The 19155-nt window shown below is 43.5% G+C and overlaps 1 protein-coding gene across 1 annotated transcript in view; it reads left to right on the forward strand.

Moving 5' to 3' along the window:
• tusc3 (tumor suppressor candidate 3) overlaps positions 1-19155 on the forward strand; it is a 741583-nt gene that overhangs the window by 511269 nt on the left and 211159 nt on the right. The window lies entirely within an intron of this gene.

Consider the following 19155-nt stretch of genomic DNA (forward strand, 5'->3'; position numbering starts at 1 on the left):
TGCCAGACCTGTCAACTAGCGGTGTGAACACCATTAGCATTCATTAACATCTCATGAATGCTAATTAAAACAGTTGGTCATCAGAATCTCCTCCCGCCTTCCAACCTTGCATCACACCAGCGGAAAGTTACATTGGCCTCAAACCCATTTGAAAATAAGAGGTGTGCCAAGTCGATGCTTACCTTTAGGGCCTTGCTCAGCTTGTGGACCTCTGACAAGAAGAGGAGGATGAAGCTCTACAGCTAGTGGGCCTGGAGGAACATATGCATCGCATGGTAGGTGGAGCCTCATCCACATGGCTCCTCCGCAAAGCAGCTTTCGGAAGGTGGGGGGTCTCCATCCAGCAGCTTCGACTTCGCTAAAGCTTTGGACTTTCAGGGACTTCACTAAAGCTTTGGACAGTCAGGGACTTGGCTGAGGCTTTGGACCATCTTCCAGGGACTTCAGCATGGGCTCAAACGTTCTTTCAGGTACTTCGGCATGGGGGATGGAGCCGCGAGCTGCGGGATGGAAGGTAGCAGGAGGTACTGATGAATAGTGAAGGAATGGAGGGGTATGTGTGGGTTTGAAGTGGGGTGGGAGGTGGTGGTGTGGTTGTCAAGTTCTGACTCCTGGGGTGCAAACTCAGGGTTGGTGTGATAGAAGGAGATGGTTAAGGTTGCAGCGGGTAGAGGGAGCTAATAGGGTGGGAGGGTGAAGTTTCGACGGATGACGGGCAGTGAGGGTTGTTCGTGGGGACAGAGAGAGAGACACGGACATGGGGGTGGGAAGGAGGAGTTTGGGGGGTTCAGTGTGAATGAGGCTGTGATACTCTGGATGGAAGGGAACGTGCACATTCACCTGGACCCTGAAAGGAGAAGGGTTTGGGCTGAAGGGTGACAGTGGGAAGGTTGACGGTAACGCCAGCGGGGTCAATGATGATGGAGGAAAGGAAATGGATGACTGGGGGAGGGGAAATGGTAGAGGAGCTCATGAAGACAGTCACTACAACAACAGTTCTCAGTTCAAAAGTGAGCACAGCCTTGTATTAGCACAGGTGCATGGAAGTTGGATCAGTGAGTCGGTGGAAATGCAGGTCATTTCAGCTAGACAACAGAAAGGGAACCACGGCAGGCATTATTGAATATGCTAAGGACCAGTGAAATGAGTTTGATGAACGAAGGCTCCATGTGCATGGGAGAGTGCTTACTCGAGGTTCTGAGAGGCATGGGACTGGCTGCGTGCAGGAAAATTGCTTGGAGGTGGGGGACTCGGTGCCTTGCAAAGCCTTTAGAAGGATGCTGAAAGAAAACAATATGCATTGCAAGTAGATATATTTGCAGGTGTTCAATTTGTGACAATTATTGTCTTCACCCATGCAGCAAGCCATGGTCAAAATTTTTTGATTTCTCTAGGCCTTCCACTCCTTCTATTTGCTGCCCTGACATCTGCAGCAGGGGTGGAGACAGCCTGCAGAGTTGTTTGCCTTCTTGCCTTTGATAACTTCAGCGGTTGCCTTCTTTGAGGGCTTCAAACACTGCTGCGTAATGTTGTTCCATCTCTTGCTGACTATCCACCATGAGTTGAAGGCTGCTTCCAGAGGCTCGGTCTGAGCGGGTGGCTGTTCTTCAGCAACCCTCCAAGTGTCGGAGACCTGGCCCGTCCCTGCCTCCAACTGCTGCGGGGGTGTGTCAGTGAACTGTTCTCCAGAAAGTGAGCCGGGGCCTCATCTAGAAATGTGCCACATCGAGGTATGTGTCTATGTGCTGCTGGAGTGTACAGGTGAGCGCATGGACACATACCTTAGATGTGGTCTGAGGGCTGGGAGTTCTGGTGATGTCCCTTGTGGGTCTCGATTTGCAGATGCCTATAAGAGACTGGAATTTTAGTAGATGAGCATGAGGAATATAAGACTGCATGTCACAAACTGTGGTTGCCAGGATGTGATGAGTCATGGGCCAGAAATTTCCCACCGTCGGGGTTGAGTGGGGGGTGGGCACGAACCCGCCAGTGCCCCCAATCAGCGCCCCCGATTGGGGGTCCGCCACCATTTTATGTGAGTGGGCCAATTAAGGCCCGCCCATCGTGACGCGTGCCTGGAAGCCCTGTGTACTCCCTGTGCGGGCGGTGGCAGGGGGGTGGGGGGAAGTCCCTGAGTGGCTCCCTGTGCTCTTTCATGCATGTGCGTGAAAGAGCGCAGAGATCTCCCTGAGGCACCTCATGCCTCAGGGAGATTTGTTTCAGTCTTAAAACATGTCCCCTCATGTGACACTATCACATGAGCTGGGATATGTCAAAGAATAAATGTATAAATTTTTATTAGATTTTAAAACAGTTCATGGAACCTCATCCCACCCGTGGATGAGGTTTCATGAAAAATGTGAAGGCTGCCTGGGCTCTTCGCCTGCCCGCCAACTTAAGGTTGGATGGGCAGCTCATTAAATTGAGCTAATTGGTTTTTAATAGGTCTTAATAGGCCTTTAACAGTACTCAGCTGCACGCCCGCTGAACTGGCAATCTAAATGACACGCAATGACGTTGGGATGCACGCCCGACATCACTGCACGTCAATTTAAGTGTCGGCAAGCGGGCCCCATCCCCCGCTCGCCGACGGGAAAATGCTGCCCATGGAGGAGTGATCCATGCTAGGTTGGCTAGACAATCTGAATCCCACTTCCCCACAGGAACGATCTCTGTCCATCCCAGTGTTCAGGGCTGCAGTCTCCTTGAACTGTGTGAGGTCAATGATGTCGGCCATGCCACCCCTCTCCTCCCCACCCCCCCCCCATGCAAACTTTCTTGCCTGTTGTGGGCAAGCTTAGCCAGGATGAAGACACAAGAAAGGTACGTGATGAGAAGGGATAGAGCATAGGTTAGCAAAGATTCATGCCCTGTGTATGTGGTGAGCCCTCCCAGCAGGTCTGATGATGGAGAGTGCAGAGCATGATAGATGGAGTAGTGGTGATGTAAAAGGTTCCTTTAGAGTCTCAGTGCTGATGTGTGTCCCCTGGTAATGATTGTGTGAGATCCCTGAGGAGAGTAACCATTTGAGCACATGATGAGAGTTTGATGTTGGAGGGATCTGAAGGATGACTTACACTCGTGGAGTGGATGAGATCATTCATCCTCTTCCTGTACTGGATCTTATTCTGGGAGTGGCTAGCAGTCAGACTGACCTCCTTGGCAACGGCCTTTAAGGCTAGAGAAGTGAGCCTGGCATGCTTCCTGAAACTGTCCCTGGGATGAAGCACATCCCTATGCACCTGCATTCCTCTGATCAAGACCTGCAGGTAATCTTATCTGAAGTGGGATGCAGCCTTTTGCTGTGCATGGAAGACATCTGTAGCAGCCAAAAACAGAATTACCTGGAAAAACTCAGCAGGTCTGGCAGTATCGGCGGAGAAGAAAAGAGTTGACGTTTCGAGTTGACGTTTTGCAGAACACCTGCGGTCTGTCCGCAAGAATGACCCAAACCTCCCTCTTGCTTGTCATTTTAACACTCCACCCTGCTCTCTTGCCCACATGTCTGTCCTTGGCTTGCTGCATTGTTCCAGTGAAGCCCAACGCAAACTGGAGGAACAACACCTCATCTTCCGACTAGGGACTTTACAGCCTTCCGGACTGAATATTGAATTCAACAACTTTAGGTCGTGAGCTCCCTCCCCCATCCCCACCCCCTTTCTGTTTCCCCCTTCCTTTTTTTTTCCAATAAATTATAAAGATTTTCCTTTTCCCACCTATTTCCATTATATAAAAAAAATAAAAAACACCACTAGAGCTATACCTTGAGTGCCCTACCATCCATTCTTAATTAGCACATTCGCTTAGATAATATCACCAACTTTAACTTTAACACCTATGTGTTCTATTGTACTATTGTCGTTGACATCTTTTGATGATCTGCTTCTATCACTGCTTGTTTGTCCCTACAACCACACCCCCCCCCACCTCTCTGTCTCTCTACCTCTCCGCCCCCCACACACACACCTTAAACCAGCTTATATTTCAACTCTTTCTTGGACTCGAACTCAAGTTCTTTCGAAGGGTCATGAGGACTCGAAACGTCAACTCTTTTCTTCTCCGCCGATGCTGCCAGACCTGCTGAGTTTTTCCAGGTAATTCTGTTTTTGATCTGTAGCAGTCTCCTGGAGACAAGTGGGCTGCACAGAGTGAGACATATGTGTTAGCCCTGCCAGCTGACGGCAGCCTGGACGAATCAGCTCCCTACTGCCAGGTCATTCGGCCCAATACTCACCTGTGCATAATTAATGAGCTACCAAGTGCGGAATCAGATGCGAGTTCCCGCCATTCCGAGCAGCAGGGTGGGCGCCTGGGCTACCACACTTCGTCTCAAAAATAGAAAATTCCGCACCTAGTGTGCTGACTTAGAAAATCAAGGGCTTCCTGGTGGCTCTTCAAATTTAGAAAGTAGAGCTGCTTAGGCAGGACTATCGTATGGGGAGAGATTGGTTCAACTGGGCCTGTATCCACTAGAGTTTAGAAGAATGAGAGGAGATTTGATTGAAACATATAAAATTCTAACAGGGCTAGACAGACTGGATACAGGGAGGATGTTTCCCCTGGCTGGGGAGTCTCGAACCAGGAGGCACAGTCTCAGGATACAGGGCAGGCCATTTAGCACTGAGATGCAGAAAAATGTCTTCACTCAGAGGGCGGTAAACCTGTGGAATTCTCTACCACGGAAGGCTGTGGAAGCCAGGTCACTGAGTATATTCAGGAAAGAAATTGATAGTTTTTTTGGATAATAGAGGCAAAAAGGGGTAAAGGGATATGAAGAAAAAGTGGGAATATGGCATTGAGATAGAGGATCAGCTATGAATGGTGCAGCAGGCTGAAAGGGCCGAATGGCCTATCCTGCTTCCAGTTTCTATGTGTTATATGTGTAATAATAAAGATTTTAAAAATCCTAGGCTTGGTTCCTGAAATAGACTCTTGAACAGAGAATCCTAGACCATTCCATACAATGGCATTTAACACATCAACACCCTATCATGGTAATGACTTTGACCCCAAAATTAAATATAGGACTGTGTTGCTGTCCAGAAGTGTATGGAAGTTCTGTTCTGCCACACTAATTCTGCTTGCTGAATTACTCTCTCATTGGTAATGAAAGCATTTAAATCATTCTGCTTCATAGCTTGCTCTTTATATAACTCTCAAAGGTAACTTCTCAAAGAAAATTAATTGTATTCAATGTATCACCTCCTTTACAAATTCTGTAAAATAATTATTGTTAGATTCCAAGCTGACATGAATTCCCATTGTAAGGTCGCAAAGTCTTCTCTGTTGAGCTGAAATGCATCTTCAGAGGATTGTACAATCTATTGCACCCCATCAACAAATAAATGCCTTTATGAGAGAAAGTGAGGGGTGAATCTTGGCAAGGAGAATAAATAAAGAATGGTAGAAAGTGATAAAAATACAGCAGTAATTACATTTCTCAGTTCAAGAGCAAAGTAAATCCAACTGAGCAGTAAATTCATGCTTTATGACATCATCCGAACCCCTTGATTAATGAATTTTATTAGTTAGCCATAATAATCCATTATTATGCAATTTTAATTTAGGTGCACACTTTTGGAGTTTGAACACATGGTGCACTCTTTTGCCACATTTTAATTTCCCCTGTTACAGTCTTTGGAAATGCTAATCTATTCATTGTTCATTACTGTGGTTCATATTTAAGATCTTACTAATCAGCCTAACCAGTGGAAATGTCATTCTTCAAGCTTCAAGCTCTAAACAACACTACTACTGAGAACATAAAGCAGCAGTTTTTTTTAACTAAATTAGTTTTTGGCCTGAAGCTTGCTTTCAACGCACAACTCTTCAGTGTATATTTTGTATTAATAAATCAGTGTTGCAATAAATCAATTTCTAAAAAAGGAATGGTGCACTATGTTAACTACAGATTCACTTTAGATTGTGGCTATTGTTAGTTTTAAGGAATGATTTTAGGAGTCCTGAAAGAACGATAGGAGAGGAAATCAAATTTTGTATGTTGTATGGTTTTGCATAATTTCAGAAGGAAAGCAAAACCTTGCTTCAGGTATGTTGAGCTGTGGCAGCTTCAGTAATTGTATCACTTCTACTGAAAGTAAAGGAAATCTTATGCTATATGACAAAAGCATTTTGATAAAGAGCAGAATTAGGACAGACATAATTATAAACAGCATCTGTCATGAGTCACCAAATAACTTGTGAAAATTTGAACGTAGTTGTTAATTGTTAGACACTATCCACATATTTGTAATTATCTAACTACTTTTGTACATTGGTGTAGCATTGCTTCAGGCTTTCTCTAAGTCCCAGGTGGAATCTCAGACCTGTCATATCGAATAATGTAATATGGACCCACAATACTTCGCTATGAAAAAATGACCGCTGACAAAACAAACAAGCAAAACATTCTAAATTAGTTCATATAAATTATATTGATATTAATTCTACACAACAAAATTAAATGGCTCATTTTATAAATCATGGTCAGTATTTATTGTTCTGGAATAGATCAATTTTGATTTTCTACATAAATTTATAAATGGAAAAAATTATGTTAGTCTTGCAACTAAAAGAGAGCTTTAGGATTACAATGAAATTATAGTCATTTTATTCGGGATATTTTATTAAACTGAGTTTTTCTGTATTTATTTATCTTACTGGATTTGTTTTTGACAGATTCAGTTGGAATATCAAATGTCACCAATATGAATGTTATTTGCAATGAAATCTGCTATAGTAGAGTTATAGAATGTTACAGTACAGGATACCATTTGGCCCATCATGTCTGTGCCAGTCCTTTGAAAGAATTGACAATCCCACTCTCCTTCTCTTTCTAATAGCCCAGCAAATGTTTGCTCTTCAAATATTTATGCAGTTTCCATTTGAGATTTATCACTAAATCTACTTCCACCGCCCTTTTAGGCAAAACATTCCAGATCATACATACTTGCTACATTATTTTTTCCTCTCATATTGCCTGTGGTTCTTTCATTAATTACCTTAAATCTGTGCATTCTGATTATGAAACCTTCAGCCTCTGGAAACAGTTTCTCTTTATTTACTCCATCAAAACCCTTCACAGTTTTGAACATGTCTACGTAATCTCCCTTAATCCTTTCTGTTCTGGGGACAATTATTCCATTTTAATAATCTTTTCACATGACTGAAGTTCTTTAGTCCTGGTACCATTCCAGTAAATCTCCTCAGCATCTTCTCTCTAAGACCTGGACATCCTTCCTAAAGTGTGGTGCCCAGAATTGGCCAGACTGCTTCAGTTGGGACCTACTGAGTGTTTTAGCATAGAAAGGTTTAGTATAACATCCTTGCTTTTATATTCTATGCCTCTATTTATAAAGCCAAGACTCACAATAACCTTTTTAAACAGCCTTCCTAACTGCCTGGCATCTTCAAAGACTTGTGTGTGTTTATCCCTGGATACCTCTGTTTCTGGACCCCCTTTAACATTATATCATTTAGTTTATATTTACTTTCCTCATTCTTCCTATCAAAATGTTTCAGTTCTCACTTTGCCCGTTAAATTTAATCTTCCAAGTGTCTACCCATTTCACCAGTCTATGTCCCCCTTAAATCTCCTACTATTCTTCTGACTATTCACTACATTTCCAAGTTTTATATCATCTGAAAACTATGAAATTTTGCCTCCGCTCCTCAAGCCTAGGTCATTAAGGTATACATCATAAAGAGCTGTAGTATAAAAAAATGACTGCTGGGAGTGGCAACTGTATACTTCCCTCCAGTCTGATAGACTTTATTTCCTTCAGCAGATTTCATATCCAATAGCCACTGTCCCTGCAATGCCGTGGGCCTCTCCTCATCCTTCCTTCCAAAAGAATTCACACTTCTCTGCATCAAATTTAATCTGTCATTGGCCTTTTTGCCAATCTGTCCATTTCCTCCTTAAGCCTGTTAGTATGCTCCTTACCATTTACTACATTTCCGAGCTTCATGCCATCTACAAATTTTGAAGTTATGTCCTTTATACCCAAGCCCAGGCCTATACTATGGACAGAATCTTCCCAGATTTGCAAAATCAAATTGGCAGAAGTAGCCATGAGCAAGAATTCATAGAGTGTATTTGGGACAGTTTCCTAGAACAATATGTTGTGGATCCAATCAGGCTATTTTGGATCTGGTAATGTGTAATGAGGGCAGGTGTAATAAATGATCTCAGAATAAAAGATCCCCTAGGAAACAGTGACCGTAACATGATAGAATTTGGCATTCAGTTTGCGAGTGCGAAATGTGGAGCAGAAACAACTGTGTTAAACTTAAGTAAGGGTAATTTCAAAGGAATGAGGGCAGAGTTGGCTGAAGTGGACCAGAAAAGGAGTTTAGCAGAAATGACGGTTGATGAACAATGGCAGACCTTTAAGGAAATTGTTCATGACTCACAACAAAGATATATTCCAGTGAGGAAGAAGGATTCTAGGAAGGGGATAAACCAACCATGGTTAACCAAGGAACTTAAGGACAGTATCAAGTTGAAAGAAAAAACATACAATGTAACAAAGATTAGTGGTAAGCCAGAGGTTTGGGAAAGTTGTAAAAGCCAACAAAAGATGACTAAAAATAATAAAGAGAGAGTGAATAAATTTTGAGGGAAAACTAGCAAGTAATATAAAAATGGACAGTAAGAGCTTCTTTAAATATGTAAAAAGGAAGAGAGAGGCCAAAATGAACATAGGCCCCTTAGAGAATGAGACTGAAGAAATAATAACAGGGAACCAGTAAATGGCAGAGGAGTTGAATAAATACTTTGTATCAGTCTTCATGGTAGAAGATGCTAATAACATTCCAAAAATGCTAAATAATCAAGGGGCAAAGTGGGGGAGGAAATAAATACAATAACTATCACTGGAGAAAAAGTACTAGGGAAACTAATGGGGCTAAAAGCTGATAAGTCTCCTAGATCTGATGGGTTGTGCCCTAGGATATTAAAGTAAGTAGCTACAGTGATAGTGGATGCACTGGTAGTAATCTCCCAAGAATCCTTAGATTCTGGAAATGTCCCAGAGGATTGGAAAACCTCCAATGTAACACCCTTATTCAAAAAGGGAGGGGGACAAAAAACAGGTAACTATAGGCCAGTTAACTTAACATTGGTCATTTGGAAAATGTTAGTGTCTATTATAAAGGATGAAATAGCAGAACATTTAGAAATGCATAATCTAATCAAGCAGAGTCAATATGGCTTCATGAAGGGGAATTTTTTTTTGTTTTTTCATGAGATGTGGGCATCTCTGGCTGGGCCAGCATTCATTGCCCATCCCTAACTGCCCTTGTTGAGAGAGCATTTAAGAGTCAACCACATTGCTGTCTGGAGTCACATGTAGGTCAGCCCTGTTAAGGATGGCAGATTTCCTTCCCTAAAGGACATTAGTGAACCAGATGTGTTTTTACAACAATGGACAATGGTTTCATGGTTTTCATAAGACTTTTAATTCCAGGCTTTTATTAAATTCAAATTTCATCATCTGCTATGGTGGGATTGGAACCCAGGTCCCAGAGCATTACCCTGGGATCTCTGGGATACTAGTCTAGTGACAATACCTCCCCATGCCTGATGAATTTATTAGAATTCTTTGAGGAGGTAACAAGCAAGATTGATAAAGGAGAAGCCGTAAATGTAATACATTTGGATTTCAAAAGGACATTCAATAAGGTATCGCACATAAGGCTACTTAATAAGATAAGAGCCCATGGCGTTGGGGGTAGTATTTTAGCATGGATAGAAGATTGGCTAACTAATAGAAAACAGAGAGTTGGGATAAGCGGGGCATTTTCAAGATGGCAACCTGTAACTAGTGGAGTGCCATAGGGATCAGTGCTGGAGCCACAATTATTTACAATGTATATATAAATAACTTGGATGAGGGAAATAAATGTCCTATCACCAAGTTTGCGGATGATACAAAAATAGGTGGGATGGCAAGTGGTGAGGATGACACAGAGTCTATAGAGGGATATAGACAGGTAAAGTGGTTGGGCAAAACCTTGGCAGATGGAATATAATGTGGGAAAATGTGAGATTATGCATTTTCGCAGGAAGAATAGAGGAGCTGAATATTATTCAAATTGAGAAAGACAGCAGAAAGCTGCAGCGCAGAAATTTGGGGGTCTTCATGCATGAATCACAAAAAGCTAGCATGCAAGTTCAGCAGGTAATGGGGAAGGCAAATTGAATGTTGGTCTTTATTTCAAAGGGACTGCAGTATAAAATAGGAAGTCTTGTTAAAAATATACAAGGCACTAGTTAGACCACACTTAAGAATATTGTGAACAGTTTTGGTTTCCCTATCTAAGGAAAGGTATACTGGCATTGGAGGCAGTCCAGTGAAGGTTCACTAGGTTGATCCCGGGTAGGGAGGGATTTTCTCATGAGGAGAGGTTGAGTAGGTTGGGCCTGTACTCATTGGAGTTTAGAAGAATGAGAGGTGACCTTATTGGAACATATAAGATTCTTAGGCAGTTTGACAGGGTCGTTGCTGAGAAGTTGTTTCCCCTTGTGGGGAAGTTTAGGGCCACAGGGCATCATCTCACAGTAAGGGATTGTCCATTTAAGACAGAGTTGAGGAGGAATTCCTTCTCTCAGAGGGTAGTGGATCTGTGTAATCCCTTACCACAGAAGACTGCAGAGGCTGGATCATTAAGAATATTCAAGGCTGAGATAGACAGATTTTTAATCAGTAAGCAATCAAAGGTTATGGGGAAAAGGCAGGAAAGTTGAGTTGAGGATTATCAGATCAACCATGATTAAATGGCAGAGTAGACTTGATGGGCCAAGTGGCCTACATTCTGCTCCTTTGTCTTATGGTTTTATGGTCTAAGTGCACTAGTGGGTGGGTAAAACACATTTTACCCGCTGGTAGTGATGGCGGGTTTTCATACTGTATCATCCCAACCCCGGCACATTAATTGTGCATTCCCAGGAAACATGCCAATTCCATGGTGGATGGGCTCTCATTTGCTCGCCCACCATCACCTTGCTGTGTCACCAAATCGGACACCATATTTAAACTCTAGCCGTGCGCACACATTTCAGTGCTTCCAGGACTACGACCGCTGCAGGGAAGACATGGCTGTGAAAGCTAAAAAGACTGTAGCCCTCAGGTTTAGTGACGCATCACCAGAATGCCTTTTGGATGCCATGGAGTCCCGCCGGGATGTCCTCTACCCCCACTCTGGCCACAGGATGGGCACACCAGTCTTGGGAGGTGGCGGCAGGGGTGGTCAGCACCAACACCCTTCAAAAGAGGACAGCCACCCAGTGCCACAAGAGGATGAATGATCTCCTCTGTTCCACCATGGTAAGTCACTCTTCTTATTGCTCTCAATTCTTACATTCAAAAACCCATCACACATCCACAGTGCCCTTACCCTGCCAGTTCAAGGGACATTACCATTCACTCTCTCACACTCGCCATCATTGTCCTCATCCCCGTCTATGGGACCCCTCACCACCCACATATGCCAGACGTTATATCACCTGGCCTGGCAGATGTCCTGCTTACACTTTCTCCACCTCGATTCATGCAGGACACACAACAGAAGGAAGAGGTCACAGACCGGTGGAGGAATGCCTGAAATCACGGTCCTCACAGACTTTGAAAACAGAGCTATCCAGCTGGCCGGTGATGATCTGGAACGGCCCTGTGCTGATGATGAGGTCAGCGGTGCTTTACCAAGGGAGAGTCCAGCAGTGCAATACACACCTGACAACCATGCTGTGAGCGATGTGTCCTGTTTCAAAGGCCACTGCCAAGCACTAATTATCTCCCCTTGATTCCTCAGGCACATCTGTGGAACAACTGACAGAGTCCATGACCCAGGGCCTCCAATAAAACCCCAAGAAGCCTCTGAAGAGGAATCTGGGGGCACCCTCCTTGAAGTCCCATCACAGCACTCATCCACACCCTCCACCAGCACAGAGGCACACACCTCGGTGGGATCTAGCTTTCGAATAGCCTCAGGATCACAATCTGGTGAGCACGCTGTCTGATCTGCCGACCAGTTCCCTAGACGTACAATCTTCGATGATACTGGTTCTCGGTCATCTGCAGGAACAAAAGGCGGCGTCTATAGACCTTGGGTGTTGCTAGGCACTAACCAGTGACGGCTCACTGTGGCTCTCGGGCAGAATGTGCCAGAGGCCCAGCTGCCCCTTCTTCGTGAGGTTGCTGCTCCTACCTCTGTACAGCCAGGAGCCTCAGTCGCTCTCTCCTCTGTCAACTTCACTCTCTGTAAGACATCAGGCATACAGCTAGTTCACCATGCTCCTCCTGCAAGATGAAAGAGAGAGACAAGTAGTTAGCATGGGTGTACTAAGAACCTATCCTGGTTAAGTGTGAAGGCCCCTTAACACATCCCGGAGAGTGCTGGCCACCACTTGGATGGCCATAAGTCGCCTCAACGGTGGGGATGCTCTTAACCACCACCCCCCCCCCACCCCACAACGCCCCTCAAGCTTGAATTCCAACAGGCGATCCTGGCGAGCACTGCGCAATGTTACAGTGCACTCACCTCTGAGTTCCCCTCAAAGTGCAGCCCGCCAAGTGCACGCCTTTTATGTACTGTTGTGAAACACGTCGGCATGCTTCCCTGTTGATGTGGGCAGACAATCCAGCGGAGCAGGAGGACGATTCCGGTGGACTGGCCTAATAATGATATGCAGATGTATTACAGTGAAGTTCTTAGTGTCCAATGGCAGGAAAAGCAGGCCGCCATCAGTGGGCTGAGCGAACAATCATGAACAGATATCACGCCATCATGTAACCAATCATGCCATCTTGTCCGCTCATGCCATGGAACATGCCCGACACTGGCAGGCATGGAAAATCCCGGTCTATATCTCAAAACTAACTCTTAGGGGATACCACTGCACACTTACTTCCAGTCTGAAAAAGGGCATCACCGCTACTCTATATTTTCTGTCCCATAGTCAATTTTGCATCCACTTACCCATTGTCCCTTTAATCCTATGGGCTTCAATATTGTTCACAAGTCTATTAAGTGGTTCCTTATCATGTGTGCTTTTTGAAAGTTCTTATGCACAACATCAACTACACTAACCTCATCCATCCCTCCATTATTTCATCAAACAATTCAATCAATTTAATCAAATCACATCTGCTTTGAACAAATCTGTGCTCACTTTCATTTATTAACCAAGATTTTTCCAAGTGCCAATTAATTTTTGACCAGGTTAATGTCTCTAAAAGGTTCCCCACTACCGACATTTGACTGACTGGCCCATAATTGCTGTATTTATTCCTTTTGCCTTTTTTGAACAGGGATTTAACATTTGTAATCCTCCAGTCATCTGGAGCTACTCCCATTATCTGATGAGGATTGAAAGATTGTTGTGAGAGCCTCAGTAATTTAAAATGCATCCCATCCAGACTGGGTGACTTTTCTACTTTAAGCATTTTGAGTACCTTTTCTCTATCAATTTTTATCCTACCCAATTTTTCTACTACTTTCTCCTCTATTATGACATTGGGAGAATCCTCATCTTTAGTGAAAGCAGTTACCAAGTACTCATTTAGTACCTCAACCATGTCCTTTACTTCCATAAATAGATATCTGATGAAATTATACTTCCCTGCCAGAACAGAATACTGCTGTGTTGCTCTGATGTTTTCTTTGGCGACTACTTTTGTTAGATAAGCAGTATGCTGACAGAATTTTCTTCTTTTTCCCTATTCCAGACATGAGCTGAGAATGCTCACACCCTACCAAATGACCAGTAGATCAACTCCTCCTTTCCCCTACCCACCTCCCCCCACCCCGACTCCCCAGACCTATATGCAATTCAAGAGGCATCCTACCAAAAACACCACCAAAACCAGCAACTTGTTCAGGGAGGAATTCAGGGTTTAAATTTACTTCATGCAATTTTTGATATCACGTTGTACCACTTAGAATGAGCATTCATAATTGCAAATATGCAACAGTTTATGTGAGGAGGCAAGAGTTGGATTGCAAGAATTCAGTGTCATTTTAAATTCTATACCTATTTATGGTAAAATGAAGAAAGCCAACTTGTTCATTTTGTGAACATAGTGCATGATATCAAAATTATACAGTCCCTTAAAAACATTAACTACTTTTGCGGGGGGAAAAAACTATATTGCATCAAAACTTTTGTATGGAGCAACTGCTGAACTGTTTTAGATCTGTTCTCCAAAGTAGAATATGGATAAAACTTATTCCAGAAACTGAGCCCATGCACAGAAATTTAAGTGAATTCACAGAATTTAAAATGTCTGACTGTATATCATTGGAAGAAAAATTGGGTGATTTCACAGAATCACAGAATTTTAATGGCACAGAAGGAGGCTATTCAACCCATTGTGTCCGCACCGGCTCTCCAAATAAGTATCATGACCTTGTGTCATTGTCCTGCCTTATCCCTATACCCTTGCACAATGTTTCTATTCAAATAATCATCTAATGCCCTCTTGAATGCCTCAATTGGACCTGCCTCCTCCACACTTCCATGCAGTGCATTCCAGACCTGAATCACTCTTGCCACATTTGCTTCTTTTGCAAATCACTTTAAATCTGTGCCCTCTCGTTCTTGATTCTTTTATGAGCGGGAACAGATTCTCCCTATCTACTCTGTCCAGCCCCCTCATGATTTTGAACATCTCTATCAAATCTCTTCTTAGCCTTATTCTCTCCAAGGAGAACAGTCCCAACCTCTCCAATCTATCCTCATAACTGAAGTTTCTCATTCCTGGAACCATTCTTGTAAACCTCTTCTGCACCCTCTCCAATGTGTTCACATCCTTCCTATAATGTGGTGCCCAGAACTGTACGCAATACTCCAGCTGAGGTCTAACAAGTGTCTTATATAAATTCAGCATAACCTCTTTGCCCTTGTACTCTATGCCCCTATTAATAAAGCCCAGGATCTTATATGCTTTATTAACTGCTCTCTCCACCTGTCCTGCCACCTTTAATGATCTATGCACATATACACCCGAGTCTTTCTGCTCCTGCATCCCCTTCAAAATTTCACCCCTTAGCTTATATTGTCTGTCCATGTTGTTCCTGCCAAGATGCATCACCTCACACTTCTGCGCATTGAACTTCATCTGCCACCTATCTGCCCACTCCACCAACTTGTCTATGTCCTCTTGAAGTTCTACACAGTCTTCCTCACAGTTCACAACACTCCCAAGCTTAGTATCATCTGCAGACTTTGAAATTGTCCCCTGCACAGCAAGATCTAGATCATTAATGTATATCAGGAAAAGCAATGATCCCAATACGATCCCTGGGAAACTTCACTACAAACCTTTCTCCAGCCCGACAAATATCCATTGACTCTCTGCTTCCTATTTTTCAGCCAATTTTGTATCCACATTACTCCTGTCCCTTTTATTCCATGAGCAATAACTTTTATCACAGCCTGTTGTGTGGATTTGAATGATGTTGAATCGCTAATAATGATATTCAAAGAATACCAGTCTATTGGACTTTGCACAATATGCCTACTCATTGTCGATTATCATCAACAAAGCAAGTAGAATGTTGAACTATATTGCTAAATTTGTTAACTATAAATCTGAGGAAATCATGCTGAAACCGTGATTGCATGACTGGACTGCATCATGAGTACTGGCTTGGTCACTTAGACACCAATGGGATATTCAAGCTGTGGGTGCAGTGCAGAGAAAATTGACAAGGCTAATCATTAATATTGGGGGATTGGGTTATGAGGAAGTATTGGAGAAACTTTGGTTGTTCAGCCTTAAAAAAGAAGGACCTAATGGAGGTGCACACATTGCTTAAAAAATAGGAAAAATCCAATGCTTTAATTTAAGCTAAACTGGGAGAAAAAAAGATTCATACCGGTGAAAGGGTATTTTTAAATAGATCTGATTATTCTTTGTAAAAGGCATGATAGCATTTCAAATGGACTCCATGTAAGGTAGTGAAAATACAGGCCACAAAATTCAGCTCAATCGTGCCAGCAGTTTCTGTTTTATAGATACCAGTTTAGGTGAAAAATTGCATCTTCATCAATCTCGCCCACTTCTAGTATGGCCTGCATCCAATGCCATGTTATTGAGGTTGAGACTATGGGCGCTACATGTGTGCATCGGAAATATGCATATTATGCAGCCCATGATACCAGTCAGTCTTCACTGCTGACTTGAAATCTGATTTGTCATTTCAGACCTTGTTGCTCTAGTTAAATCCCTCTCTTAAGCACACAGAGCTGAATAGTATTCAGCAGTATGAGGTACCAGCACTTTTTAAAGGGATCATTGTCCAACCTGCAGGGTGATTGCTTAATATTTTCTAGTATCTCTTGCTGTGTTTGTTGACATAGTGAGTTGTTGGAGTTAGTTTAGAGAAGCAGGTAAAAGTTTGCTGGGAATGGTGCAGTATGTTTGAAAGGCATTGGTTGCTACTGAAAGGCCTCTGAGTATACCACTTGCACCCAATTATGGGGGCTGCAGCTGCAATTGCTTTTGAGTTGCAGAATCAGAGGGAGATGTAGCAGAGACAAGTTGCTTGCAGATGGAGGAAGAGGAGGAGGAGGAGGAAGGATATCAGCAGGGCATCTTACCCACCTAGGGTTTTCAGAGAGTACTTTTCTTATCTGCAGCTATGCCAGGAGTAGTGTGTTTGGCTGCGCTTTATGAAGGAGGTGATCACAGAAACGTACAGCCTCAGAGCAGGACGAGAATAGCGCAGCCTGCTGCCATCAAGGTGAATTTTTTTTTTTAACCAGCTGATCCTTCCGGGATGGAACACATAAAATAGCAAACGTTTTGAAGTTTGCCATACATTGCTGCTCCTGACAATTTATAATGATGGTGGGTGGACTCCTGAGGTTGGACAGTCAAAATGAGTCCCTCCAGCAGTGACTTATTAGCAACCCACTGGCACAAGGCAAAGGTGTCCTTTGAAGGGCAGTTGAAAAAGGCCATAGATTGTGGTGGGAGGCCCTAATGAGATGAAGCACAGCCTCCCCTCATCCTGCTGGGAAACCACCCAATTGTTTAACCAGCTGTGTTTCAGCTGCAGTGTGGAACCTGCCTGCTGACTTGAAAATTCAGCCAATGCAGGAATGAGGCTGTAATAGGCTGCTTAACTGGCCTAATTGTCTATCCGCCTCAAGTGGATGGGTAGATGTCTAGCCCAGACCCTGTCTTTCTCAAAATGCCACCGGGTCAGACCATGCTGGAATGCTGAATGGTGGCTCGAAATTACAGGCTCACCTTCCTCCAATCCCACCCCCATCAGACCTCAAAAGTCTGGCTCTTGGTCTCTACTTCAATATTCAGTCACAGTCAACACACCCCCATAGCCTCAGCAGTGTAGAAGTCATTGGGGGCTGTTCGCTACTTGCTCCTGTCCATGTGTAAAATGGATGCTAAGCTTGGAATCTTCCATCATGTCTTCACTAGCCTAACATCTGCCAGATGTGTGCCCAGTGCCATTTTGGGCCTGGTGCATTTTAGTCTGCCTTCTACCGATGGGCATCTAATAAATATATGTTGATGAGCCTTGAATCTGTTGCAGGACCTTCCTACAATTTTCAATTGCCTCAGCACTTACTTGCTGATTTAAAATGTGGGCACAAATTCTATGTGTGAGTAGCTTAAAGGAATCCTCAGCTGCAGTTGAGTAATTATTTTTAACTAGTTGTAGGTTTTTGTTGCTACTTCTAGCTGTGTTGGCTGCTGTAGCTGACGGCAAAGCTTCTGGCAGTTATTTTTTGAAACAGAGGGTACAGGCGTTTCTGCACAAACTGCTTTCTTGGAACTTCATTGCCCTGCGTGGTCTGCCACTGTGTCTGGAGGACCAGGTGGTGGAAAAGCAGCAAGCAAGAGTGGAGAGATCTGTCGCGGCAGGGAGAAGGTAACAACATTGGGTAGATTGCAAGTGCTCCACATGAATTCACGGGAGAAGAACTGCCTGAATAGTGGATGTTAGTATCCTGACAGATCTATGCCAAGGAACCATGATAATAAAACCTTAACACTTGCTTAATTTCTCACTAGAAATCACCTGAGGTTTTACCATCCAGGTTTAGGTCAAGGATTGAGTAATGCCCGAGTTGAAACGGCCTTACATAAATCAGTTCAGATGTAATTTTTTTTCACTAATCCTTGACTAGGACACCCACACATGACTGAATAAAGTTAACTTTTTTTGCCACATGATCAAAGACAGAGTCAGATAACAAGGCATGCTCTAACAACTATTTATTGACTACAAAATCACATCTTAAAGTTAACATTGGACGTGCAAGCACTTAATAAATATGAACAGACACGGTCACAGTCATCTTGCTATTTAAATAGCAAAATCATTAATAACCATTGGACAGGCAATTCAGTGCATCAGTGTAAATACATGTAACGCTGGATTTAAGCACAGAGAATGCATAAAAGTTCCAGCACTGTGAGCTTTTATTCCACTGGCAACAAATCTATAAATACGTTCTTGTAAAAACTTATCTTAAAGAAATAAACTTTTTACTATGGACAACAGTTGTTTGACAATACAGAACACACAGAATAACTCCTTGTCTCAAATCAGCAGTGTAGTGGACTTGCTTGTTAAACAATGGGAGCCGGTGTGCCTTGAGTTCAGCAGGAATGCTAGGTCATGGTCCCGAATCTTTCTCCATAATTCCCTATCCCAACCTTTGCAAAATTGGCTTGGGCTTAAAACAGGACTCAGAGTGCAGCAGAGAAAAAGTATTGAGAGACGGCACACTCGTAACCATCCTTTCAATAGCTCCCTTCGACAAAGTGAACTAGAGTACCTTTCCAACCAGGCTACAAACAATATCTTCAGCTTCTCAGGACTTAGATGCAGGAGGATTCTGTGCTGTCCAGACCATTCATCTGGATACCCACTACAGTTCCCCTCACCCAATATCCAAACCCAGGTTTAAGCCTCAGGCCGATTCTCTCCTGTGCCTGCTCCTCATGGCATCTGACTCCGCCCTCCAACCTGCCAAGAACACCACTCAATGCACTGGAGGGGCTGACAGGGGACTAATTCCCCTGCCTGGTGATGCCCCCTGCCATTGCCACTTGCTGATGTGGATCCAGCTGACAGAAACTTAGGGTAGCCGTGAGAACGCCCCATGGAGAATGC

This window comes from Carcharodon carcharias, chromosome 1 (assembly GCF_017639515.1).
Source record: "Carcharodon carcharias isolate sCarCar2 chromosome 1, sCarCar2.pri, whole genome shotgun sequence".
Taxonomy (NCBI): domain Eukaryota; kingdom Metazoa; phylum Chordata; class Chondrichthyes; order Lamniformes; family Lamnidae; genus Carcharodon; species Carcharodon carcharias.